The 27,432-nt window shown below is 38.1% G+C and overlaps 1 protein-coding gene and 1 pseudogene across 5 annotated transcripts in view; both read left to right on the top strand.

Moving 5' to 3' along the window:
- Positions 1 to 27,432, top strand: part of PLD1 (phospholipase D1) — a 175,835-nt gene that overhangs the window by 22,402 nt on the left and 126,001 nt on the right. The window contains exon 1 of one of the 5 annotated variants that reach the window (XM_036218562.1): positions 11,904 to 13,602. The exons of 3 other annotated variants lie outside the window; for them this stretch is intronic. The gene's annotated coding sequence lies outside the window, so the exon portion shown is untranslated. Of the gene's footprint in view, positions 1 to 11,903; positions 13,603 to 16,139; positions 26,031 to 27,432 lie in introns of those variants that run through there. One more of the 5 variants, XM_036218564.1, reaches the window with a different exon arrangement.
- On the top strand, positions 16,000 to 16,118 carry LOC118602441 (annotated as a pseudogene).

Here is a 27,432-nt window from a genome sequence, read left to right as displayed (position 1 = left end):
TTGTGATTTAGGCACCTCCTAAAGACCCTACCTTCTGATACAAAACCTTTGTGCCTTAGGATTTCAACATATGGATTTTGGGGAAACATAAACATTCAGATCACAGCAAGACTCTTCTCAATGTGGCTGTCACATGGTTTTTCAAATTCATTTGCGGCTTCCCCAGTATACATCCACATGTCTTTCTTATCTCTCCCTCCTTCCTGCCCTCCCTCTGGTTCCCTCTTTCATTCTCTCTCTGCAGGGGTTCTCAGTGCCAGAGCATACCAAGGCCTCTCCTGCTCTTAGGCTCTGAATAGGACGCCCTCCCTCCCTTGTCCACTCACAGAGAGAAACACTGTATACTGCTCTGACGTCTTCCCTGACTCCCACTTTTCCTGCATGCAAGTCACTCTGCCCCTCCATGTTCTCCTGGCACTTCCATGCATAGCATGGTTTGTATACAGTATATTTTTATTGGTGAGCCATGAAAGCTTCCTCTTCCATGAGTTTGCCAGCTTTCTGAGGACAGTGTCTGTTTTATTCATTCCTGAATTCTCAGTTCCTAGCCATGCATCACAGATAGTAGATATTCAGTAGATATTGGAATGAAGGAATAAAATTCCAATAAGCGGTCTTATTAATGGATGCAAACCATCCCCTGTAATGGTAGCAGGGAATTTAAGTGCAAACACGTCATTAAACTTGACAATAGAAGTGTATAAACAGAAGCGTAATAAGTGCTCTTATTTGTCTTCTTAAACTATCTTCGGCAGTGATGTGTTTTAATAAATGCGGAGAACCACAGGTCGGCAAACATGTCAAAGCTCTTTGGTCCAGGACTGAACTGAGTTTCTTCCTCTTAATAGTGCTTTCCTGGGTCAGCGTTCAAAGACATAAAAAGTTTTTAGAACAATTCAAAGAATGTGTAATACAAGTTTATTTTGTTTTATTTGTTGCTGTATTGTTTTTGCCTATTGGATTTGGTTTTTATTTGGAAAGCTAATGAGAGACAGGTTATTAGAAAATCAGAGGCAAGCTGTTTACTGACGTAGCAGCTGGATGGTTTCAGCTGTGTGAGTGATCCAGGAATCCGACGCCTTAGGAAAATTCCATCCCTACCACCTCCTTGGTGTTGTTGGTTTGTGAACCAGGCCTGGTTGTCTCAGCAGTTGGTAAACTGACAATCCTGTTTCTCTTTCTATACCCCATCTCATCTCATCACTTTATAGGTCCACGTGGCCTCTTTTCAGTTCTTACAAAGAGAAAATGCAAGTGTACTCACAAGCACAAGGTTCATTTTGTTCTTGAGGCTCACAACCAAGGACTTAAATTTTTTTTTCGCTTTTTAAAAAGCTGTTTATTCTCATGTTATTGGAATTTCATTATATTATCAGGAAGAAGATATTCCCTTTTCCCAAATGAGAATGTCGGCACAGTGTACATGGCTGCTTCATAGGAGGCTCTGCCCTTTACTTACAGCCTGTCTTGTTTATACCTGCCCCTTATATATGTACCACACTGTGAACATTAAAAAAGGAACAAATGTCCTTAATTTTATTTTCTAGGTATGCTGCTATCTAAGTGAGTTATAACATATGCCAGTAACTTTAGATTCCTTTTCTGATACATAAATTCATAACATTTTCTCTTAGGTAAATATGGTTGTGAGGTTTTTCTCGGGTGCTACATATCGTACAACCATCTTGCACTGTGAGAGAAGCATCGGTCACTTGGGGTCACCCCAGTATTTAATGAAAAAATTGAAGGAGTTGCCAGGGAAAGTAATTTAATCTCAAGGAAGGAGTAAATACTGAGTGCAGACAGGTCATTTCAGTATGAGTCTAGAAAGCATATCTGTGCTAAACATAGATTACCATATCTTAAGGAAGGAAATTCACCAGACAGACTAATATTCTGTACAGTCAGTAAAAGCCCAGACAGGTTCCTGTTTTGTTAGTGGGCACTTCTGCATAGGCACACAGCCTTGTGGGGATCTTAGGGGGACGCTTAGCGGTGGAAACGCAGAATGAGCAGTGATTGGCAAGAGAATTCAACTGTAAGCTTCCTCAGGGCCAAAACCATGTTTTCTCATCCTCGGTTGTGTGCTGGGTGCCTAGCACTCTGTTGGAAATGTGCACTAAATAAATATTTAATGATTGGCTAGATGAATGAATACAGTGAATATAAAAGGAACTAACAAAGAATGGGTATAGGTAGACAGAGGCTTAAAGCAATGATGAGTGAAAGAACTTAAACGAAAGAATACATGCTGTATGATTCAATTTTGAAAATCTTCGAGAAGAATAAAAAATATGTGGTGGGAAAAACCAGAACAGTGGTTCCTTCTGTCAGGAGACAGGAGGGTGGGCTGGAGATTGACTGAGAAGGAACATGAGGGAACCGTAGGTGGTAATGGTCATATTCCCCATCTTGTTAAGGCTCTGCATTGCAGAGGAGGTGTATGCATTTGTCAGAACTCTGGATGAGTCATTTATGATTCGTGCATTTTAATATGTACAGATTTTACCTCAACACTGAACTAAACACAGCTATGCAGGAGAGAGTGTACTGGTGCTTGCAACTTAGTTTAAAATGTATTTAAAACATAAGATGAGTAGATGAAAGCATAGAGGGATGGGTAGATGACAAAGTATGTGTTAAAGCAAATAAAAGCAAACATTAATTGTAGAGTCTAGCTTGTGGTTCTATGGGTGTTCACTTTAAAATTCTTTCCACATTTCTGTATGCCTGAAATGTACATAATCAAATGTTGGGTGGGCTGATTAGTGTGAGGAAAGGAATTGAAGGCAGCAAAAACAGACAACTCTTTCAAAGAGTTTCGCTTTAACCCATTTCCTGTTTGTCCTGAGAATACCTGCCAGCAGCGCTTGTGGCTGCAGCGTTTACCCCGAGATAACTCGCGGCTTATAGTCCTAACCTTACGCCCCGAGTTTGCCATGAAATATCTCGCTTTTATTATTTTTTTCACATTGCTCTAGTATGTAGATAGTCTTTGGAAACAAATGCTATTATTCTGTTTATAGCATTCTGTTTTTAGTAGAGGTATTTCCATTTACAAAATATAGTAATTCTTGATCGCTGTAGATGTCAAATTCTAGAAAATGTAGCATTCCTACGTGTGATGTTAACATCATTCTCAAACAGTTGTTAGCTGAATATTCCTTCGATGAATTCAATTTATGTATACATTTCTGTTACATTAGGATTAGAAATAAGTTCTGTTTAGAAATAACTCCAAGAACAGTTTTTATAGTTTATTTTCATATTGAAAACCAGATTTACTTCAGCCTCAAAGAGCGTGTTTATGTAAAATTAAATTAATGCTGGCAGCGAACTGCACTTGTTTTCCCTAAATGGGAAATGGGTTAAAGAGGAACAGAGAGGTGAGTCTAAGCTAGTGGGATGACCTGTTAATGAAGAGAGTTAATTGTCATGAGCATAACTACAAGGCATTGCACTTATCATAAGATATATTTGCTTGGCTAGACATTTGCATGACAGGAGAATTGGTAGAGAAATTCCCATGTTACCTATACTTTCACTCAGCATGATGTTTTTGAGATTGGGCCATATCTTGTGTATTAGTAATTCATGCCTTTCAATTGCTAAGTATCACTCCATTGTTTGACTATGTAGCAGTTTGTTTGTTCATTTTCCTGTTGCTGGATACCTGGGCTGATTCTAGTTTGGGGCTATTGTGAATAAACTTGCCCTGAACAAATACAAAAGTCTTTTTGTGGATATCTATTTTCTTTTCTCTTGGCTAAATCCTTAGAAGTGAAATTATTGGGTCATAGGGTAGGTGTATGTTTACTTTTATAAGAAACTGCTAGAAATTTTTCTAAAATGGTTGTACTGTTTTACACTCTGAGCAACAGAATATCAGAGTTCCATTTGTTCTACATTCTTGCCAGCATTTGGTTTGCCAGTTTTTTTAATGTTTATACCTTCCAGTGGGTATGTGGTGAATCTCATTCTGTTTTTTATTTATTCTGTTCTGACGAATATTAACATTAAGTACTTTTTCTTGTTCTTATTGATCATCAGTTTATCTTCCTCTTTGAAGTTTCTGGCCAAATGTTTTTCTCTCTATTGAATTGTAGGTATTCATGATATATCCTAGTTATCAGTTCCTCGTCAGATATATGACTTGCAGGTAAGTTCTCCGAGACTATGGGTTACCTATTCATTTTCTTAATGGGTATCTTTTGATGAGCCCCAATTTTTCCCTTTATGCTTACTGCTCTCTGTATCATACCTAAAATCTTTATAGTTTTAGCTTTTACATTTTAGATCTACGATCTATCTCAAATTAATTTTTGTGTATGGTGTGAGATTGTAGTTGAGATTTATTTTTACTGTATAGATATTTAGTTGCTTGATATCATGTTATAAAATCTTTTCTTTCTTTATTGGATTTCTCTGTCAACTTGTGAAAATTCAGATGACCACATAAGTGTGGGTTTGTTTCTAAGCTCTCCATTCTGTTTCATTAATCTATTTGTTGATCTCATGACAATATCAGACTGTCTTGATTACTGGACTTTCTAGTTAATATCTTAATATCAGGTAGTGTAAGTTCACCAACTTCCGTCTTATTTCTATGATTACTTTGGATATTCTAGAGGTCATTTGCATTTCTGTACACATTTTAGAATTGACATGTGAATTTCTACAGAAAAGCCCAATGAGATTAAATCACCACTGACCTCTGTGTCGCTATAGCCAATGGTCAGTGCAGTCTTCCTCGTTTTTCATCTCTCAGCTGTCTTCGACATAATCGATCACTCTATCCATGAAGCATTTTGTTCATCTGGCTTCTGTCTCACCACACTGTTCTGGTTTTTCCTCTTTATCTCACTGGCAGAACTCTTTTTTGCCTCCTTTGCTGGATCCTTTTCTTCTTCCTGAAATTTAGATGCTAGAAAACCCAGAGCCTCAGTCCTCACACTTCTGTTCTTTATTCATTCTCAGACCATCTCATGGTGGAAATATGTTATTGAAAGCCAGCTACCAGGTTTAAAGTCATCAGACTTTCAACTTTGTATCTCAGTCCTAAATCCCAGACTTTTATATCCAAACCCCATACTTGTGTATCCGACTTTCTACTGATCCTCATTTAGGTATCTAAAATATTCTCAAACTTAAACCATCCAAAATGGAATCCTTGATTTGCCCCTAAAACATACTGCTTGTCCTCACTCCCCAGCACCCACCGCATTCCACAGCTCAATAATTTGACTTTTCTCCCTGTTGCTCACATGCCAGTCTTAGAGTTTTCCTTGACACCTCTTTTTCTTTTACATTCCACATCTGAAAATCTTGTCTCTGTCTTCACAATATATCTTGGTTCTGTCTACTTCTTAGCCATCACTCTAGTCCAAGCTACACGTCATTTTCCAACTGGCCTACTGCAGTATTCTTCTAAGTTATCTGCTTTCTCTCAGTCTATCCTTTAGCTACACAGCCGGAGTACTTTCTGAATGTCACAGCATTTCATTCCGTGGATTAAAACCTTCCAGGGCCTGTTATGTTTAGAGAAAACAAACAAACAAACAAACAAACAAACAAGCCTGTGCAGTGGTTTACAAAGTTTTACTCGATCAGATCAGACTGCTCTGTCCCTGTTTGCTCTCTGCCTTCATCCTCTTCTGTTGCTTGCTTTCATGTTCTGACTTCACTGAACTTTTTGTTGTTTTTGAACTCACCAGCTCGGTTTAGCCTCAGGCCTTTTGCAATTTCCCTTTCCTCTGCCTGGAATCTTTCCACCAGATAAATACCTTGCTTTACTCAGGTCACTGCTTAAGTGTTGTCTCCCCAGAGTGGCCTTTTCTGATCACCCTAAGGAATGTGCCCCTCCCCCCATCACCCTGTCCCTTTCCTTTGCTCTCAGTATAATCTATCTGATTTGATTTGTTTTACTTGTTGATAGTCTGTCTCCTTTAATAGAGTATAAACTCTCTGAGGATTTCAACTTTGAATCATCAACGCTATTAACAATATTAGGTGCTCAATAAGTATATGTCAAATGAATGAGTGGGCAAGTAAGTTAACCTTGCTGGCACCATTTTCTTCATCTGAGAAATGGGGAAAATAATGGTATTTACCTCATAGGACATATGCGAATGCCAAATAAGGTATTGGGTAATAAGATATGTTGGCTGTTCTTATTGTACTTACTATTAAATAATATAAATGATTTAAATTTCTTGTAATCAACCAACAGATAGATGTGAATGCTATGTCAGGTGGACTTTGCCTGTTATAAATTAGTTGTCGAATGCTTTTGACGATGATATTTTTTCTGGGTGTGAGAAATAAAAGCGATTTTTTTAAAAAAAAACCAGGGTTGTTGTGAGAAAGCTTTATGGAGGAAATGTGTCTGGGGCTGTTCCTAGAAATTCTGGAGAGGATTTTCATCATTCTTGGCCATGCATTGCAGGTAGGGCAATGGAACAGACCCAAAGGGGAGGGAAAACTAGAGGGTTTGTTACGGGAGAATGGTAGCAAAGACTTCAGGGTTTTTATCCCTTTTTGCTGTGGGTGGTTACTTTTCCTAGAGGAATGAGCTTCCTTAATCGACAGGACTCAGTGATTCATCATTTTGCTTTCTGCACATGTTCGTTCCCAGAATTCAGTCTGTTATAATGATATTAATGAATTCTGGACATATGCATTATATTATAATGATGGTATAATGAGACTCAGGTGAGTTGAAGGTCGTTGGGGTCTTCATTGCGCAGGTGTGATTGACTGGCTTAAACTGGTACCTAAATCTCTGCCTACTGGTTTCTTTGTGTGAGTTAAAAAATGCCTTCTGGCTTGCTTAATTGTGAGCAGATTAGGGCAGACCCTTTCTAAGATAGGATGACCTCAGCGTCTTTGCAGGCAGACCTGAAACCCCCTAACTTTCCTGCCTACTTCTTTTCTAAGAGCCATGAACCCTTTTATTATTAGTATGAATGTTGAGGGACAGAAGGTCTCTTCTTCTGTATCTGCTTCCTGCTGAGAATGGCCGTAGTCCATGCCTACAGGGGTTTCATGGAGCTCTTTCCCTTTCTGCCTCATTCAGGGTGGGGTCTTGGGTTTCCTGCTGAAGTGCCACCTCAGTCCCTAGACAAGGAAAATAAGATACAAACTCTTTATTTAAATCATACATTTATTAATTTCTGTTACTGATTTGCCTATTAAGTGAGTAAAGAGAAACAGGGTTGGTTAATACCGTTTCTTAAAGAGTGAAAAGAAAGACCTTTGGCTTAAACTGTCCCCCACCCCCATACTCTAAGGGCCCGGCCTGGCTTAACACTATTTCTGCTTAACAATGGGCTGATGACCCTTATCAATAGCCAGAGGATCTGAATAGCCAGGGTAATTATCAGGATTTGAGGGAGGGGACCATTTTCCAAAGAAAGGAGAGAAGAAAACTTAACTAGGTTTACTAAAAAGATTAACTCTGCAAGAGATGTCCCATTTCATTTCCTGCTAAAAAATTAATAATTTTACAAGTGATGTCCTGTCTCTGAAAATGGATTAAACCAGTTTTGCTGGAGGGAGCAGTCTTGTGAGGAAGCAGTTTGAGAGCAGAGCAAAGAAAACAGAGTAGAAAAGAAAGCAAATGGCTTCAGGCTATAAGAACTGCCCGAGTGACAAGAAGCCCTTCCTGAGATTGGGCAAGCGAGGAAGGAAGTGCTTCTGGGTGGTTAGGAAAGAAGGTAACCTATTTTGGGCTCGTTGCTGCAGCTTTAGACGCTTCTCCCCCTCAGCGTAAGGTGACTAGGTCGTTACCCTCTGCTGCACATTCAGTGCATGGGTGTGTTGAGTCCATGTGTCCATGTGTCCGTTTGTCCAGATAGTCAAGAAGAGGAAATGGAAGGAGGGTCCCTCCTTCTGATCTGGAGGCCTGGAAACCAGTTTTGAACTTTCTTTTTTACCTGTAAGAATTCTCTCTCTAATTTTTAGGTGGCTGTGACTAGAGGCAAGTGACAATTTTCACTATGGCTCTTTATTTAAAAAAAGAATAAAGAAACTTGGGAATCCAAGGCCAATTAAAAAACACAATAGTTTACATTTTAATACGCATATTAAGAAATACTCGACTTGTTTTTCAGAAGAGCATATTATGTCAGTCCTATAAAGCCATATTCTCATTATTGAATAAAAGGAAAACATGTGTTTTATTGAGAGAGGAGAGGAGGCATCTGAAAGTAAAAACAGATGCAGAGGAAAGGGCCTTCAGAAATAACTGACTCAGCTGGTTACAACTGCTCTCTCTTCCCCCATTCTGCCCTATGCTCTTCAGTTAACATGTTTTCCACAGCTGCATCCCTCACCTCAGGGATTCTCCAGCCCCTTCCCTATCTCTGTAGTTGTATAGGCATGTCAAGACTATGGAACTGTTTGCTATGTTAACAGTGAGAGCTCAGCCTTTGGATAAGGAACCCTCTGAGCAGGTGCAGATATCAATGAATGCTGCTCCCTGCCTGTAAGCCTAGGAGTGCCATCTCTTTGTTCAAGAATCCGATAAAGGTGTTGATAACACGGAGGGTCTGGAAATTCCTCCCCTGCAGCCCCCCACCCGAAGCTGCCCCGCCCCACTCTGAGTAAGGAAGGACATGTAAAACCTCAAAGGAATCATGCGCCCCTTGCATGGACACTGTGAGGGTATATAAGCTGTAAGGAATCTAACCAAGGGGAGATCGTGCTTTGGGTTTGTTGAATGCCCCGTGCTCTCTGAGAGCCGGCATTAAATTCTCCTTCCTCTAACAAAGTTGTCTGAGCATCTGAATTCCTCCATTGGGTGTCGTTTCCTTCAACATTATGAAAAGGGGCCAAAGTAATCTGTGAACTGATCAGGTTATAAAAAATGTTATCTAGCCAATTATGAGATAAAGTTTTATATAATTTTATGTAAATTTGAATTTACCTAAAAGGGCGTCTGGGTGTGTACCTGAAGTTTCTTGTTATTACTAAGTTACAAAATGTTACTTTTTGGAGAACTAGAATAGGTTTCAGAGCAATTGGTAGTAAGTAAGAAAATGACCTTGTAAAAGTAAGAACAAAATAAAACAAATATACAGATATGAGCCATGACAGATGTTACAGAATAGGGAGTAGATATGAAAACAATAAGCAACATTGTCATTAACGCAGCCCTGGCAACACGCGTCACAGATTAAATAATGAATGCCAGTTGGTGGGCACAGCGGGGAGGGAACAGAGAGCGCCTTGTTTCAGTTTGCCTAATTTCAAACTAATTGCTTAAGTACAGGCTTCTGTTCTACTTATAGCCAAAGGAAAATTAAACAGTTGAAATATTGTAAATCTTATAATTCACCCTGAATCACCAATCAGAACTAAATAAAAGAGCTTTAAGCAAAGAATTCAAATGACTTGTTGCCTTGCCTATATAAATGGAAGCCTGATGAGAAGCAGAGTTCACTCGTTAGGGTCTTCACTCACCGTCTCTTCCTCTCCTGATCAGGTTCTAGCTCGTGATATAAGGGACTGGCGGCTCTTCATTGCACTCTTCTGACTATGGCTCCGTTGTGTGGGGTGGCAGATGCCATGGTCCACTCCCCAGGACTGGCACAGTGCTCAGGCCCCAGTGACGGGTGTCTTTTTAGGCGGTGGCTTCTCCGAGGTCTTAAGCAGGTTGGCGCCCACCTTGTCCTGCTTTGGGTCTTTGTGATGAACTAATGAGCTGATCCATGTGAATGCACTTTGTTGACACAAATGAAGAGGTTAGTATTTTTATTATTTTAGGATATGGAATTGGTAGAGGAAAGATCCTAAGTCAGAAGTTCTGGGTCATTTCATTGTGGGTCATTTCATCCTAGGTCCTTCCTTTTCTGAATGCATTTTAAAAAATGTCTTCCTATGGGTTTTTCTCCTCCCCCTTAAATAAGATGTTCTTTACATTTTGTGTGTGTGCCATGGGATGCCTTTGGCATTCTGGTAAAGCTAATGAATCCCTCTTTGGAATAATGTTTAATGTGTAAATTTAAATGCATAAATTTAAATGCATAAAGTTAGAATGCAATTATACTGATAGACATGTCCATATACCAAAAAATATACTATACTATATATCCATCCTTTATTAATGCATTATGTATCAAGAGCTTGGCGAGTCTCATAACTACTGTAATTTTGAAGCAGTAATGAGTAGAAATGATACTTTGAGATATTTTCAATAACTGTAATGTGATATGAAGATACCTTTAATTTCTATTTGTGACAAGTTACAGGTCTGGCTAATATTACTGTGGCTTGTTGCCTACATTAGCAATTGAAGGAAATGCTAAATTTCAGGTAGAGGTTAGTAAAAATTAAAATAAAGATTTTCCCCATCTATGTCTTGAATTCAGTCTGAGGTCCTGAGAAACGCCTTGCTTTAAAACTTTACCCTTTCCTCTTCTGCTGTGTGCTCTCCAGGGGCGGTCACACTTTGTGTGCACTGACTCTAGATGTGGACCTCCAGTCCAGGCAGGGGACTGGAGCGCTGGACCTGTATGTATCTTCTGCCATCAGCGGCATATCTACCCTGGAATGGCTCACAGGACCTCACACGCAGTCTCGAAAGCAAGGTCTTTGACTTGGCCATCCCACCCTACTCTTCCTACCAGCCTACTCTTCCATCTGTGTTTCCGGCTCTGGATGGCATTCATAATGTCTGCATGTCTCAGGCCCCCAACCCAGCTTGAGCAAGGGGACTAGTGAGTACTGCTGTCCCAGCCTCCTGGATAAAGATCGTGAATGTAAAGCACTGGTCCACCACTTACCTGGAATGTCTTCTAAATTTCTACTCACCCTATGAGGCCTAGTTCCTTCTTACTATTCTTTCCAACATGCGCATCTCGTCACTTTTTGGTTTAATAGCTCTTGGTGATGCTTTTTTGCCTCCATGATGTGACATCAGATGATCCTGCCTCCTTTGCAGTGTTTTTTTTTTTTCTCTCTCTCTCTCTCTGCAGATCCTCCAGCCTCCACAAGTTCCCTATGGTCCCTCCAGTGGCCTGCTCCCCATTTCCCCCTTTGCCTTAGCAGGCCCAGTGAGTGCCCTTTACCTGCAAGTCCCTTACCTTCCATATTACCTCGAGGTCTCAGTTCTGTGGCTACTTTGATGGAAAGCCTTTGCCAGCCTGCACCATTATGAAGATTGTCCAGAGAGCAGTTTTTGTCCAACCATCTCCCCCTCCCTTGCATATGCCCAGAGTCTGGCAAGGTTTTACACCTGGTATGCACTCAGGGGACAGAACATGTAAGTCCATGGTTAGAAGCACTGATTTCAGAGCCGGACTGCTTGGTTCTAATCCCAGCTCTACCGCTAGCTTTTTGATCTTGGCAAAGTCCTTATCGTTTCGGTGCCTCTATTTTCTCTTCTATAAAACTGGTACAATAATAGTGGTGGGCTTTAAGTGAGTTGATACTTGTAAAGCACTTTAGAACCAGGCTTAAGTTATACTAAGAGCTTAGATATTAGCTACAATTATTAGTTTTAGTTTCAGTTTTAGTTTGGACTCATTTAAAAGATACTTTTATTTTTGCTGGAGTTTTATTAAAGACTAGTATACTTTGAAACCCAATACTTAACAGTTCTTTATCTCTATTGAGGTTGGTATTGGACATTGATTTTAGCAGAAATAATTTATATATGACAAAAGGAAATACTTTTTGACAGAAAGGTAGGAAAACTTCTGGGGATACAGCCTTTTAACAGAATGTTGGAGACATTGTCCTATCACTAGTTAGCTAGTTGATTTGGGGATATTTCCATATTTCTTCCATTTCAGAGATTATATTGACCTCACAGGAATTTTTCTTTGGGTAAAGAACAGATCACTACATATCAAGATTCTTCTTTGAATGCAAATCATCATGTATGTTGGCAAACCAAATCCACATAAAAGAGATGGTTTTGAGTGTAATTACATTTTTTGCATGAGTATTTTAATATCTTCTAGAAATATTCTGGTCTTGTGGGAAAAAACTTCTCATGATCCTTACCACACATTGAATTTGACATTAATGTGCTCTTATAATTGATTCATTTCTTCTTTTTTTGTTTTTCTTCCAGCATCAAAGTAATATTCCCCTGGGGTTTAACAGTTCCAGCCTTTTCTTGGTTTCGCCACCAGGTGGGAGTACTGGCTCCTTTTTAAAGGCATGGACTCTATACCTTGAGACTAGTTTTTCTCACTGAGGTGACTGTCTTGCCCCTTTCATTCGAAAGTGACCCCTTGTGAAACTGTTGAGCTCTTACCCAGGAATGGCTTGGAGAGGCAGGTGGGGTGAGTGTTAGATCTGAGAGAGTCTCGGGGTTTTTCTTGCCTGATCTTCTTGAACTGATATGCTAATGGCTTATGTTTTGTAGATTCTGAGAAACTTAAATTTTACCAGAAATATATGGAAATCTACTTGTCAACAAGGGAGTCAAGTTTTTCTTGGAATATTTGGTCTGATCTTATGGCTCAGAAGAAACAATAAAATTAGGTAAACTTGACCATTATGTTAAATAGGTCTTATTTAAATAAAATAGAAATCAAGTTGTTAGAATTAAAATTGTTCTTGGAGTTGAGAACTAGGGGAAAATTATGTGTTCTGTGAATGCATTATGTTAAAAAGTAGAGTGTGGATTCTTATTCTTTCTTAAGCGAGATGCTGGAACATTATTGGCTGTTTTAAGAAATAAATGCTTTAAAGAAATTGTTAATTACATTTTTCTAGAATAAAAAGCAAATTTAAATTTCTTACTTTGAAACCATAGCGAGTCATATTAAGTTCCATTTTAAACTATAAAAAAACTAGAGAACAATCTTTTTTATCTTATAACGAATGTAAATATAGGTGGTCACACTGAATTATGAGTGATTTTCAGATTTACAGACACCAAATCAGAATCAGAAGATTCTTTGATAAATTTTCCCCTTGAACGTAAATTAAGTTTTAGATTTTAATGATTACTGAGGTTTTAGACTTTTTAAATATGATCCCCCCCCAAAAAAAAAAAAACCCAACCTGAAAATACTAATAGTATGGAATTTGATTCTCAGAAACAGTAACTTCATGTGTCCCTCTTACGCAATGTGAAATTGCAACCCAACGTAGATAACATAAAACTCGTTTCACGGCACCAACGAAGGGCAGACTGTATTCCTCTTGTTTAAATAAATGGGTCGCTTTAATGCAGTATCTGAAGGAAGACAAAGGAGTGAGAGTTTTCTTTAAGTTTATGTGTTACAGTCTTCTTGGGTAGCAGGTACAAAAAGCCTGAAGCCTCAGCTCATGCTGTCTGTGGGTTTTATTTCTCACTGCAGCCCAGTGTCTAGTTAACATATGGGTGTGGTTTCAAGTTCATTACTAGAGCTTATAGGCTAACATGCTTTGTGGGCTTGGCTATGACTTAAGTTGCCTTTAGGGAGGCAGCCAAAAACAGGGCTTGGGAGCAGACTGCGTTCCCTGTGCATGTGGATTCCCTAAGCAGTCAGTTTTTTTTTTTTTTTTCCCCCTCTCAGCTATCAGCTGCTTTGGATATTAGTTTCATAGTAAGGATTCTGTCATTAAGGCAATATGAAGCATCTGTTTTCACAGGGGCACCAGGTTAGTACACAATGTTTTGAACTTTCTGCTGCATATGTCAGATTTTCTTTCTGTGCTTATGGGGCGATGATATGACAGCGTAGTATTTGTGCTGTTGCCGCATTCTTTTAGAAAATAATGTGAGTTCTTAGATCCTATGGAGGTTTGGGAGTTATGATTCTCCTTATATGCATTGTCTGATACTCTTAAATGAAAGTGGAAGCCAAGAAGAAATGACAAATATGTGTTGGATTTGTACTCTAGAGATTTGTACTTGTTGGCATTTTTAGTTCCCTTTTCAGAAGTACTTTCTTTGTGGTCCTCGCATTGAAACTTCTGGGCGCAGCTATGATTTTACATACGGTTGATTTTACTTTGTTTTTTTAACAGCAGGCAGCAGCGTGTTGCGCCTCAGCTAGCGGCGTTGACCCTCCCACACTTTTATGCTTGCCCGATGCATGGTTTTCCCTTGGGCCTACTCCTTATAGTTACAATGAACCAGAATATCATGTTTATTTTCTCTTTGAAAAGTCTGGCATTTTTCTAGAATGCCTTATAAAATATTTATATGACAGCTGATGTGGGCAGACCGTACAGGTGGATTAAGCTAGACTGAATTCCTTCCTTCATTGTCACTGTTTTTATTCTTAAGTAATTCCTCAGAATCTGAGGTTACTCTAAAAGTAAACATGACTGTGAAAATGAAATGTGCCTTGTTAGACATAAAAGTACTGCTAATAGTAATAAAATGAAATCAAGTCAATAAAACGAAGTGTCATGAGACTATCTTCTTTATTTTCATTAACTTGCAATCCGACATGAAATTGCTGTATAAGAGGGATTCAAATTTGATGAGGTTTTAACATTTAAAACACTTTATAAAATATGCTTGATTTTATGTTATGTTAAGTATGCTTTAGTTCAAGGTAATGTACTAGTGTTTTAAAATATACTTGTCTGCTTCTATGATTGCCATTTTAAGTCGCCTCTTTTTTTTCCCCACTGAGAAGTACTGTGTTTCAGAAAGGGTCTGCTCTCTCATGTTCTCTGTTTAAAAAAATAAAATCGAGGGAGAAAGGAGACAGATGGAAATAGGTACTTAAAAAAAGACTTCGAAGTGATTGGCTAAATTTAAAGGATCTCAGTTCTCATTTCTGCTGTGGCTGAAGTTGTAACGTGATGGCTGCATGCCCTTTCAGGATCATAAAACTGTACTTTAGACTTCCAAGACACAGTTGTGTGGTCACACTATTGCCCCTGCCTTTGCAGGTGTTTTCTTTAATGGCGAATCTGCTAGGTCATTTTAGCTTTCCCCGCCCCCCAAAAAACCCAATATTGTTATGATTTGCTTAATATATGCTATTACTCCATTCATGTGCTATTAATTATTAAATGCTATTAATTTAAAATTTAAAGGAAGACTCCTGCCAATCTGATTGTAGCTGCCCCATGATTATAAAGAACAATGTTATGACATTTTACTCATTATTTGTTTGTGCTTATCTTGCACAGATGGAAGTCTTAAAAAGGTCACATAAAGCTAGTTTATATATGGTAGATCTCGGTTTCTGTGTCCCCAGTGCTTCATGGCCTTTTCTTGTAGAGGTATTAACAAAACAAAATACCACTGGTTAGAAGCAGAAATAAACAATGAGACAAAGGATAGAATAAGAGGGGAAATGCCCTAAAAAACCAAATTTTTAGGGTTTTTCCAAAGACTGTTCATTAAAATAAGTTTCCTCCAAACATGAAGTGAAAAAAAGACTGCACAGTAGAGGGTTCAAAATCTGTAGTTTTTGGATAAACTAAGCAAATCTTATTCCCGATTCTAGATTTAGAACACACATTACTATTCTTGTTCTTATCTTGTCAGACTGGTTTAGTTTTGTCACATCTCTGCCTTTTGGCAAAAATAAAATAGAGCCGGACATTTTCTCAATTTCTCTAATTTTAACTTAAGCTTTGAGTTGATTAATTTTTATCTAACAGACTTTCTCGTTAATGTTCAAAACACTCTAGAAGTCTCATTAATCTCAGGAGGTTTGTGACCCTGGATGATGATCCAGAAGTATGTGATCTTTATTTTCTTTTAAAATGAATCTGAGTTTTGACTTTGGAGATAAATCCTTAGGCAAACTATTTCTACATGAATTGGCTCAAACTTGAAACATCAGCAAAATTGAATGGCAAGTAGAAGATAAAGCTCTCTGAAGAAAGAAGTGAATAAGTAGGAGTAATTGTGATACTAGAAGTGATTTTCTGACCACTGAACCTTGATAAGTTTTCACCTATTGGCCAGTTCCACTCTTACCCCAGATCACTCGCATTCCCTCCCATGGTCTTGATCTTCACTGTGTATGTTTTGGAAGGTGTCGGCTCTTGACCTGCAGTTTCTGCCTTGTCAGATTTATGAAATGGGTCTACAGCCGTGCCACCTTAAACAAGCTCGATCCCGTCTGATCTTGGAAACTAAGCAGAGTTGGGCCTGGTTAGTACTTAGATGGGAAACCACCTGGGAAGACCAGGTGCTGTAGGCATAAAAAATAAAATATAAATATAATAAAGGATTGTAAGCTGAGAAGGCCCTTGCAATCTGCGAGATCGAACCACGGGTTGCTTCGCCTCAAAAAATAATAATAAATAGGTTTATGGAATGGTTACGGTGAGCAGTGCTACCTGGGTATTTTCTCGCCTAACCCCTAGGTTCTTGCTCTTGACCCTACTCACTGAAGGTGCCAGTGTGCATGCACCTTGTGCTTATGTCTCAGGAAGTGGGGACAGAAAGCGGGGGAGATTATGATGTTATCTACATCAGAAATTCACTGTTAGTCAGACAGTAAATGCTAACTTCCCAGTGGGGCTGCCGAGGCTGAGGACAGACTTTACTCTAGGACTGATTTGATCACAAACCTCCATGGTTCCTTCTTTCATTCCGAAGAACCCAAATTAAGTTTTATCTTCTGGCATTTCTGGGGGCGATGGTCACAGTAGTTATGGCAGGAGTAGCAGAGACAGTGGGAATAATAATAATAAGAGTAATAATAACTAGCGCTCAAAAAACATTTCCTAAGGGCAGTGCTGTTGTAAGCTTGTTACTTAATCCACAACAACCCTAAGAAGTCAATTGTCTTTATTATCCTCATTTTACAGTTGAGGAAACTGTCCCAGAAAGGTTATGTAATTTGTCCCTGAGTCCTAGCCACTAGAAAGCAACAGTGCCTCGGTGGGGTGCTCTGGTGGGGGAAAAAAATGACAAGAGAAGTTGATGTTCTTGGGAAATATAATATGATGTTTATTATTAATGAGAAGCAGCCATGTAAATACTGACGTCTGTGCCGTTCTTTGTACTCAAAGTTGCTTCCGTTGCCTTACTGGCAACTGGTAAGTAAGGCACATCCTTTGTGTTCTTGGTGCATTGGGTGAGTAGCGAGTTTGTGCTCTGCTTTCTCACCTAATCTGCTGGTGACCAATGGCAAGAACCTGGTGAACGAAGGCAGGATATGGAGGTTGCCCATTCTCAGTAAATGAGACCAATGGTGATCAGTCCACATGGAGAATAAGCCCATCGCATTGAAAACTCTTAACTACTAGATAAGCTAAACTTGGAACTTTTGAGACTTTTTAAGGCAAACGTAATAAAACCGCTAAGGCTGGGAACTTGGACCTTCTGATTGTTTAGCTTGAATTTGGCCCGTGTGTGTGCCCTCTTTATTTCTGCTCAGCATGATTTCCTGCTGATAATCAAAGCTCCGGTGATGTTGTCAGTCCTGAAGGCTTTCTGACACTTAGTGGAAAGCCAAAAATATGAGGCATGTATTTTCTTTAAAAATATAAATGTGCATTTGAAAATGTTGGGCAGATAACGTACTCTAGTTTTGGCTAAAACTTGAACATGTGACAAATAAGTTTGGAATCTTTAATAGTATATAAAAAGGAAGTCCACAGATAAGGAGCTAAATCAAAAAAAAAAAAAAAAAAGGAAAGAAAAGAAATCAAAGTAAATTCTGATCTTTGGATGGGGAAGCACTTTCTCTTTCTCAAACCAATAGAAGACGTCACAAAAGGAATAGGGCAATATGTTGAAATTTTCTAGGCAGGAGTATAAAACTTTAAGTACAAAAATTATTAATTGAAGCATCATTTATTATCATGAAAAGTTGGATGTTATCAAAACATATGGTAGTAGAGGAAGATTGCATGATGGACCATTATGCAAACATTATGATTTTACTTATGACAAATTACCATAGGATATGGTGACTATAGATCTTTGAGTTAAAACACTGGATATCAAACTATTTGTACATCAGAGACTTGGCCATGTTTAAAATACACCTATTTCTGTGTGTGCTATGCTTAGCAAGGTAGCTGAAAGGATTGTCACCTTGAGTTAACATGGGTTTAAGGAATAAGATGTACCCAAGTTTAATAGTAGATTAATATAACACCTATAATCTATTTAAGGTGATAGCTCTAAAAATGATTTTAATTTCCTCAAATAGTTTGTAAATTTGAGGTTTCCTTTAAGAAGAATTTATTATTTTTATAATAAAAATTAAATCAGAAGCATCAGGTTAGAGTTGAGGCAAGATCAATTTTGATAAAGAAGATATTTTTACTTTGGACAACAATTATTTTGCTGAATTTATGCCTTATTTTAGGAAATTGTCTTGATTTTTATGTATCAGATTGAAAATTTTAGTCAAATGTCATAGCTAATCAAATTATAAGGTAGATGGTTTATTTAATAAGAGATGTAGGAGGAAGCTCACTTAAATACTTGAAACATCGGTCCAGGAAAGATACTTCTGTGGATTTCCAGTGGATCTTGGGAATGCTTTCTTGGACTAAGCAGTTGATGATGTTTAGAAAGTCAGCCTATTGCGACAGTCCTTAGGAGAGATGATTTGACTGGAATAATGAAAATGGAAGAGAACCTAAGAGTGGTTGACTTTATTCTTTCCCCTCCTTATTTTATAGATGAAGCCCAGAATGATTGTGTCCCCAGGGCTATAGGTTTCTAGTTGATCCAGTTTGAGCCTTTTGGACTTTTTAAGGTCTTTTGACTCCTCCATTGCTAATATTTCTAACATTCCATTCTGTTCATTTAAAAATATTTTAGTAGTGATGGGAAAAAAATGTAAAAAAATAAGAAAAAACAATTTAGTGATGAATAAAATTATATTTCTATTTTTCCTGTGTTGGTAAAAATCAAAAGCTATTACCATTTCAACTAATAAATTTGCTGAAGGCCTATTTCTGCTTCCACGGAAAACTTCCAGCTTTACACGCATGGTCTTTCTTCTCATCATTGTTGTTCGAACATTTTGTTCTTTGGTATAGTCTTATTTATTGCACATCTGGTTTCCATGTTTGTTCTGTAAGACAGTAGCCATGTGGATCGACTAGAGCTCACATGATACTGTACCCTGGAAATTGTTTTTTAATAGCTTTATTGATATTCTATAATTTACATATCACAAAGTTAATCCCTTTAAAGTGCACAATTCAGTGGTTTTTAGTGTACCTACAGAGTTGAGTAACCCATCACCATAATATAATTGTAGAACATTTTCATTACCCCCAAAAGAAATCTGTATCCACTCTCCCATTTTCCATTTCTTTTTGTCCTCAAGCCCTATGCAACCACTATTCTATTTTCTGTCTAATCCCCATTTTACAGATAAGGAAATGAAGTCTTAGAAATGTCAAGTGATTTGCTTATGGTCACAAATAAGCCTGTGCTAAACATTTCAGGTGAATAGAATCATACGTGAGGTGAAAAAAACTGGAAATTTTAATTTGATGCTTAAAGACCACTTAGTCGAGCATGATCCGATTATAGTGCAGGCCCCTCCTTCTCAACAGCATCCAAAAGTATAAGATTAAGACAAAACAAACTCAGTGTGTTCATCTGTTTATTAGATTAAGTGGCTTATTTTTATTTTCTGGAGTCCCTATATTTAAGATTTAAATAAAAATACTCAATATTCAAATTAAAAAACTACGTGGGGGTACATACCCATTAATACGAGATTGTTGTAGATATATTGCAAAATTGTTAGGTTAGAGCACTACTTATTTGGGACTTTAAGTGAATTACTTAACTTTTTAAGACTTCATTTCCTCATCTCTAAAATGGGGATTATAATATTAGTACTTATGTCATATGGTTCTTGTATGAATTAATTAGGTAATGAATATAAAATGCCTACCACAGTGTTTGATTGATGCTTAATAGCTGTTAAGTGAATGTTAACTATTGTTGTTATTAGTGTCATTTGTAATAAACTATAGAATGTTATTTGATTTCTATTTTTATAACTTTATTTTGCCCTACTAAGAATTTGAGTTGGCTTCAAGACTATTTACGTACCATTAAATACACGTATACACACACACATAAACAGGAATAAAGCAAAACTAGGAGTGATAAAGTTAGTTAAAATGTAGTATCAGAGGAAAGTATAATAACAATAGTAATGATTTCTAATATTTATATAGCAAATTTTCAATAGACATTTAAGTGTCTTTCCTATTGAGCTGAGGGAATAATGCCAGATCAGAAATGGGCAGAGACGATCAAATGAGAACCCCAGGCTCAGAGGGACCTCTGATGGTCTCTAGTTATCTTCCTACTCTGTGGCAGGAGACATTACCACAGATGACAGCTAGTGTGGTGTTAGAACTCACAATGTGAAGGTGAGTTCGACATCTCACAATATGTATAACTACTATTTATTAAGCACTTTCCATGACCTGAGCTAATTAAAACCCACCTACAAAGCTATATAATTATAATGTAAACATGCCCGCTCAAGGCAACAATTTCCTTGTTAATAGTTGTGTTTTCCAGGATGTTCTTATACCTATTGAACTGAAATGTACACTCATGGAAGTACCCCTCCCTTCTTGAGAAGCAAATGTCTAGTCAGAGAGTCCCCAGATATCTGAAGACAATTATCATGGCCCTCATCCTACTTTGCTCCCTTGCTCAAACATCAGGGTTGTTTTTTATTATTCTTTAGATTACATAGTCTAACACACTGTAGTTATTTCTTTTTCCTGGAATACGCTTTTATTTCAAGTGTGCCCAGTGGACTCCTACATGGTCTTCAAGATTCCTTTTCAGTGTGCTTTTCCAGTTGCAATTTTCTCCAATCCGCAGATTGAGCACTTCCTCCTCTAGGCTTCCACTTCACTTCTCTTCATGCTCTGAGAATTAATTGTTAAAAGCCTCTTTCTTCCCCCGGACTATGAGCACCTGATGGAGAACTATTGACCTTTTTGTTCCTAAACTGCATCCCTAACACCTAACAAATGATAATTGCTTAGTGTATAGAAGAGAGAATTTTGATCTTACTTCATGTGGATTCCTAACTATATCTTGTTTTACAGAAGTATCAGTTATAAGAAATGTCTTTGGACAAAAATGTGTAGTAAACCTCGATTAACTGAGGACCAAAAATAGCATCATCTGGGGATAAGACAGTGAAGGTCTTTTATTTGGTTACTATGCCATTCATTTTTACTTGGTAAATTTATCCACTAATCACCTGATATAGATGAACAAGGTGCTTGTCTATTGGGCAAGGCTGATACCCATCACCTTCAGAGAGATTTAGATAAAATGCTTATAACATTAATGTGGTTGAATCACAAAGTTCACAGTAAGCTTAGTTTCAGTATTCAAATGAATGCCGATAGAAAGGTACAGTCCGAAGTTATGCTTCTGTTTAAATTTGAGATCTTAGCAGTTTTTCATAAAGTATGGATAGTGTTTTTTCCTTAATGCATGGATAGAGGGTTAATTTAAGAAACAGTATATAACTAGAGCAATAGGGAGCTGGTCTACATCTGAAGGAAAGAATGTGGTTCTCGCCAAGGGCTTGCTGTAATTCATAAAACTGGTCAGCATCTTAAAGAGATTCACTAGGTCCCAGCTGGAACTTTCTCCATGGAGTAGATCAGGCGCTGGTGATGTTAAGTGTCTCAGGACCTACAAAGTTCCTACTGCGAGGGCTGGGCCTCATACTTCTCCAGGCCATGGACCCCAGGGTTGCTGCTTCTTTCCACTTGAATTTGAATTTGCCAGTTTTCTCCATCCAAACTGAGTCTTTATCTTCCATATGAGTTGTTACAGACACCCCAGTGAATCCATTTTCTTCTCCCTTCACTTTTTGCTGGTTTAGTGCCAGCTTTTCCCTCCCATCAGCATGTGCTGATGGAAGCCGAAGGGGACACTTCTGCTCTGAGCGAGGTCTAGCCTGGGTCTGGAGGAGGAAGAGTCAGGTGTGGAATTTTGAAGTGGACACAGGGTGCAGCCTCTGAGACCAAGAAGGAGGCTTTTCTGGAGAGTGCCAACACGGTGCCCTCCAGGTGCTGTTGATGTGCTTCCTGTTTCAGGAAGCTCTGCATTTCCCAGGGCTCTTTCACTCCTAGAGTGCTTAGTGTTAGAAAGTTCTCCTTTATGCTAAAGTGACATGGGCCTTTCTAGAGTATCTATCCCTGTGTTCCAGCTCCAACCCCTGAAACCATAGAGGAAACATCTACTTACACCCGTAGGTCTTGATATGTTTGAAAGGCCTCTCATTTTTGTTCAGCCTAAGAATTCCAAATTTTTTCAACGGTTTCTCATAATGGTATGTTTTTCAGCCTTTTCTCCACCTGGTTCCTATTCTCTGATTGTCTGTGGTTTGTCTAGTTGTTACTGTGGTCCTCAGACTAAACATAGTACTCCAAGTGTAGACGGGCTACCAAGCTGCGATTCCCAGCTGCTTTCCTGGATGCTGCTCTCCTGACAATGTGCCCCAAGAGTGCATGAGATCTTTAAAGATAATATTCACATGTGCCACTTTTTGGACAGTTATCATCTTCAAGGAATTTCGCCAAAGTGCCTTATATATGGTATGTCATTTAATCTTTACAACGATACCGAAGTGGGTATTACTATTGTATTTCCTTGATTCTATAGTTAGTGGGAAGACAGACCATCAATTGAATTTTAGCTTCTTGAGGGAAATAGAGGAAGGAAAATGCCATCACATTAAATGTTGACATAAAGTGCAATAGTCATGTCAGTTTCTGAAAAGCTAAAATATGTGTGTGTGTGTATGTGTTTGGGGAAGGGGACAGAAAGTACCTTTCAGATTCTTAGGAATATAATATCTTCATTCTACAGATGAGGAAATCAAGCTTAAGGAATTTGAGTACTATGTAGAAGGTAGAACCCGATTCAGACCCAACATTGCCGACTACAGTGTGCATTCCCACTATTCACTCTACTACCTCCCAGGGAGGCCTAAAGTCAGGTCAGCTCATCCTGAATTCCTAGGACTTTCTCATAAAACAGCCTGTACTTGTGTGTTTAAACCTAAATGCAAATGTCTACATACATCCTTGGCAGTGAACAACTTTCTGTATGTCCCTTTCTTCATCTTTTTAGAGAGTTATTACTAGATAAAAGAGTATAAATGTTTTTATGGCTCTACAAACATATTACTACTATATTATGCCTGAAAGTGGTGTATTCATTAACAATGCTGCCAGCATTGAAGTTGGTTTAGCACACTTGTTGCAATTTCTTAATACACTCCATTCCTGGCTTCATTCAGATTGGGAATTTGGGTCTGTTGTGGGAAACTTCTGCATTTGATTCTCTCCTGGGATTCCTTGGGCCCCCTGCATCCCCCTTCCTGGGCTGCTGACTCAGGCGGGGTGGGTGAGGGGTGACTGTCAGTGTTCCTTTGTAGTTAGTATGCATCCTGTTTCTGTGGCCTCTGGACCCAGCTCTGAGTCAGAATTCTTAAGGCCGCACTACCCTAAACGTCACTCTGCTTCCTGCTTGCCCTCTGACTTTGAGCAGTTCCACGTCTTTCCTTTTCCTTTCTGGTAAAACCCTGGGTTATTTGATGCAGTGTATAGAAAAAGCGCTGAATCCAGAGGACAATTCATGACAGTAACACAACGAGTAGGTTGTGAATTAAAAGCAGTTCCCTTTTTAGATCTATTGTGGTTGAAGGCAAACCTTCTCGGGGATAACTGGATGATTAATTAGCAAGAAATGCATTCTATTTGTTCTCCCTGGATGAAGACAGGGAAGAAATAGAAAGTGTCAAGAATGTGTAATTGAAGGTTTTAAAGAGAGGAACCTGCCCAGTAGATTTCAAGTGACAGGAAGGATAGACCTGAAGAGGAAAAAGAATTCCCACATATGTGCAATACTTTTTCGTAGCCTCAGGAAGCATAGACTAGTGAGTAGGAAATAAATTATTTTACTTTTTATTTTTTAAATGGGAATAAAGGAAAAAGTCAAATATGCATCTTACCTTCTACTAAGACCACATTCAGTTATCTGCATGACTTTTGTAGAGTTATTGGATTTTATAATTCTATTTAAACAGGTAAGAAATACTGAGTAAAAATTAACCCCATCTGACCCTTCTTTAGATTCTGACTCATAGCCCAATATAACTCATATCTCTTGTGAGAGAATGGTTACGGTCCTAAACTTCTTGGCTAAAAATATAGGCCACTTCTATCTTAAAATGTATGTGTGCCACATACACTTTTGAGATAGAAAGTGACGTTAGTGTTATATTGTGATTTAAAAATATGTGTTAATATTCAAAAGGATAAAGTTACCTTGATAAGAAGTGACTCCTGGATTGTGAGCGGAAGTGGTACTATCATACAGATCTTGAATTTTATCAATCCATATCTACTCTTTGCCTGATGAGCGATTCGGTATTTGCCAAAGACTTAATATATTTTCATGTGCTAGCTACATGATACATGCTTCTAAAGACACAGGTTTGGACATTTTAGAAGGGAGTGGAACTATGGATATATTCCCTAGAGATTGAGCTATTGTCTCCATTATCAGTACCCTGGTGACTTTTTTTTATAGATCCTTTGTAAATATCTGCGTGCCATTATCTAGGTGAAGTAAGGTCCTGATACAGCCATAGCAAGCTGGTTTTGTTTTCACTGTCATATTTTCTGTCTCAAACCTTTCTTCTTGTCATTAAAGCAAGTTTATCATTTTGGAGCTAGTCCAAGCCAGTGCCTTTCAAACTGATGTCCATGTGCATCACCTAGGTATCTTGATAAAATGCAGATTTTGTTTCTGAGATGTGGCCAAGCTTCAGAATGATATCAATGTTCCAGGTACACAGACCATGCTTTGAATAATAAAGATCTCAAGGTTTTTACTATCAATGCTGCCAGGGAGACAGATGGTGAGAAAAGGTGAGCAATAAAGCAAATATTAATTGGAGGAGCCTCACATGTTTCTTGATTGCTATGGTTACTTTGGCAGGTGCCCAGTTGAGTGCAGAGAGACAGGAGTGCACATTGATTAAAAACCTTGATCCCTGAAGTCCTCTCTGTACCACCCCAGCAGTTGAGTCACATGGGCACATTACTAATCTCTCTAAACCTCAGTTTCTGAATTTGTGACATGCAGATAATTTAAAAACCTACTTTATAAGGTTATTGTGATGATTAAATGATTTAATGCATATAAAGTATTCAGTAAGTGCTTGCTAGATGTTAGCTATTAAGAGTAATAATTCAGAAAACATTTACTGAACACCAGCTGCATGCCTGGCATGTTAAGGTGGTATGTAAAGATTAAAAGGCAATGCTTTAATTTCCTTTTCTTTTTTGATATTTAAAGCAAAGTTTTATAAATACATTTTAAGTGCGCACAGATAAGCTTAATTTGTAAAGAAACCATATGTTATATATTCCAAACAGTCCAAATGACTAGAGTAATTTCTTTTTTTAAATCTTTTCAGATTATTGCTTTATTATTTTTTTCTTAAATATTTAGCCTACATTCACTCTTTCACTATAGAAGTTTATTACATTTAGTTATCTAGAGGCATATATATTTTTTAATTAATTTATTTTTTAAATTGAAGAAATGGTTAAAAAAAATTTTTCCCCGTCTACCTACCCCCAACTCTTTAATTTCAACAGGGATCAGATTGATGTATTTGGAGGGCCCCGGAGTCAAGATTAAATCTAAAAATTTTAACTCCAAGGCCAGCGCCCTTCCTGCCTAATTCTTTCAATGTGCTCTTTGGCTGTTTCCTATGATATGTATCCATATTAAAGCAAACCTGGTTTCAGACGACTTTAAGTAAGTGAAGCCCATGTGCTGAGTCACTGTGGATTTAACATGTTCTAACCTTTAAAACCAAAGGGAGTTATGTTTTGTTTCTTGGGTTTGTGTGAATTATCTCCAAGGATAGAAATTAAAGTATAGGGTTTTTTGTTTGTTTGTTTTTTTAAATTTATTTTTATTTTTTTACCAGGTGAATTATTTTGTTTGATCATCGAGATCTAGGTGATATCAAAGGATAGACATAATCATTTTCTATTTTGGTGGATCAAATTCTGAGCATACACCTGCCTTCCACTTTGGCATCTACCTTTTTAAAGTGAGTTCGAAAGGACTGTCTTTGCATGAACTCGTTTTCCTAAAACAGACTCAAAAATTTGCACTCTGCTTCTTTTCAAACGCGTGTGCCTGCGAAGAGCTGAGCCTTCCTACTTTTCTTCCCTCTCTTGTGCCTTTCTTTGGAACCCTGTCTTGGAAATGATCACTGACCCAGAATTCATCTTTTCTTTATCTAATTATTTTCCTAGTTATAGAGACTTGTGTGCTTTCTGAGCTTACAATAGTTCTCTTTGTGATACCTACTTTTGTAATTTTAAAACAAGGTACTAGTTTGGTGGAAACACCCCACTATGACTGTTGTGTTTGTGAAAACATAAACATCTCACTGAGAAGAGTTCAGATAGTGAAAACAGTGGAATTTAAGCAATATTCAATTCAGGCATTGACAGATTGCTTTCTTTAAGTACTCTGACAATGTTTTTTCCCCTTGTTTTTGGTTATAAGTAGCAATTGTCTATTTTTGTTATGATTTTTACCACTGGTTTTTTTTCTATAGAATCAAAGAAAATTACCTGCTGTTCCTTTGAATATTGACATATGTCGATTGATTTTTACAATACTGCTTATTATTCCTGTATTCACAAATTTTTTTAAAAATCAGCTTCATTGAGATATAATTCACACATAAAAAAATTCACCCATGTAAAATGTATAATTCAAAAGTTTTTAATATATTCGCTAAATTGTCTTTGCAGATTTTGCCAGTACACGTTTCTCTTTCTACTGTGTGTGTGTGCCCAAATCCCTCCATATTAACATTCATTAATGACTTTCATCACTACCTATAGTTTTGGAGAAATATAGTGCCATAACAATGAATTCTTAGAGGCTACTAACAGGGCACTTCCTGATTACACTGTGGCTTTTCATTAACCTTATATTAGTGCTGTATTAATGATGAATCAATAATCTGTCGACTATGTTATTAAGCCTGGCATGTTTCTTATGAGTCCTCTACCCCTTGTTTCCCCTAACGCTCACCCGCCTTGCATAGCCAGTTTCGCTTGTTTACCTGAAACAAGCGTTGTTTCTCAAATGTGACAGAACCGAACTCTGATGGTCCCATTGGGGCGGCACCTCACACAGCTGAAACTCATCTGGAGATCATTGTTTTCTGTAGTGACTGTATAAAGAGACCAGAGCCAGTTTTCTATTTAGCCTGGCATCTTTTTAATTCATGAAAGAACGCCATTGTTTAGCTGGGTGATAATAAAATAACCAACTGAAAGTGATGTTACTTATTCTCCGAAATCTCATTTTGGGCAGCCCAAACCTATTGTTATTAAAAGCTTTGTAGCTCTAGCCTTCCAGCATCAAGAGCAGGAGTGGGAGGGAGTGGGTGGAAACTTTGAGTTAAAGTCAAAATGCCTTCACATCACTTG

The sequence above is a fragment of the Rousettus aegyptiacus genome, unplaced genomic scaffold (assembly GCF_014176215.1).
Source record: "Rousettus aegyptiacus isolate mRouAeg1 unplaced genomic scaffold, mRouAeg1.p scaffold_m13_p_4, whole genome shotgun sequence".
Taxonomy (NCBI): domain Eukaryota; kingdom Metazoa; phylum Chordata; class Mammalia; order Chiroptera; family Pteropodidae; genus Rousettus; species Rousettus aegyptiacus.
The sequence above is the reverse complement of the archived record's forward strand: the minus strand, read 5'-3'. Positions and strand labels throughout refer to the sequence as shown.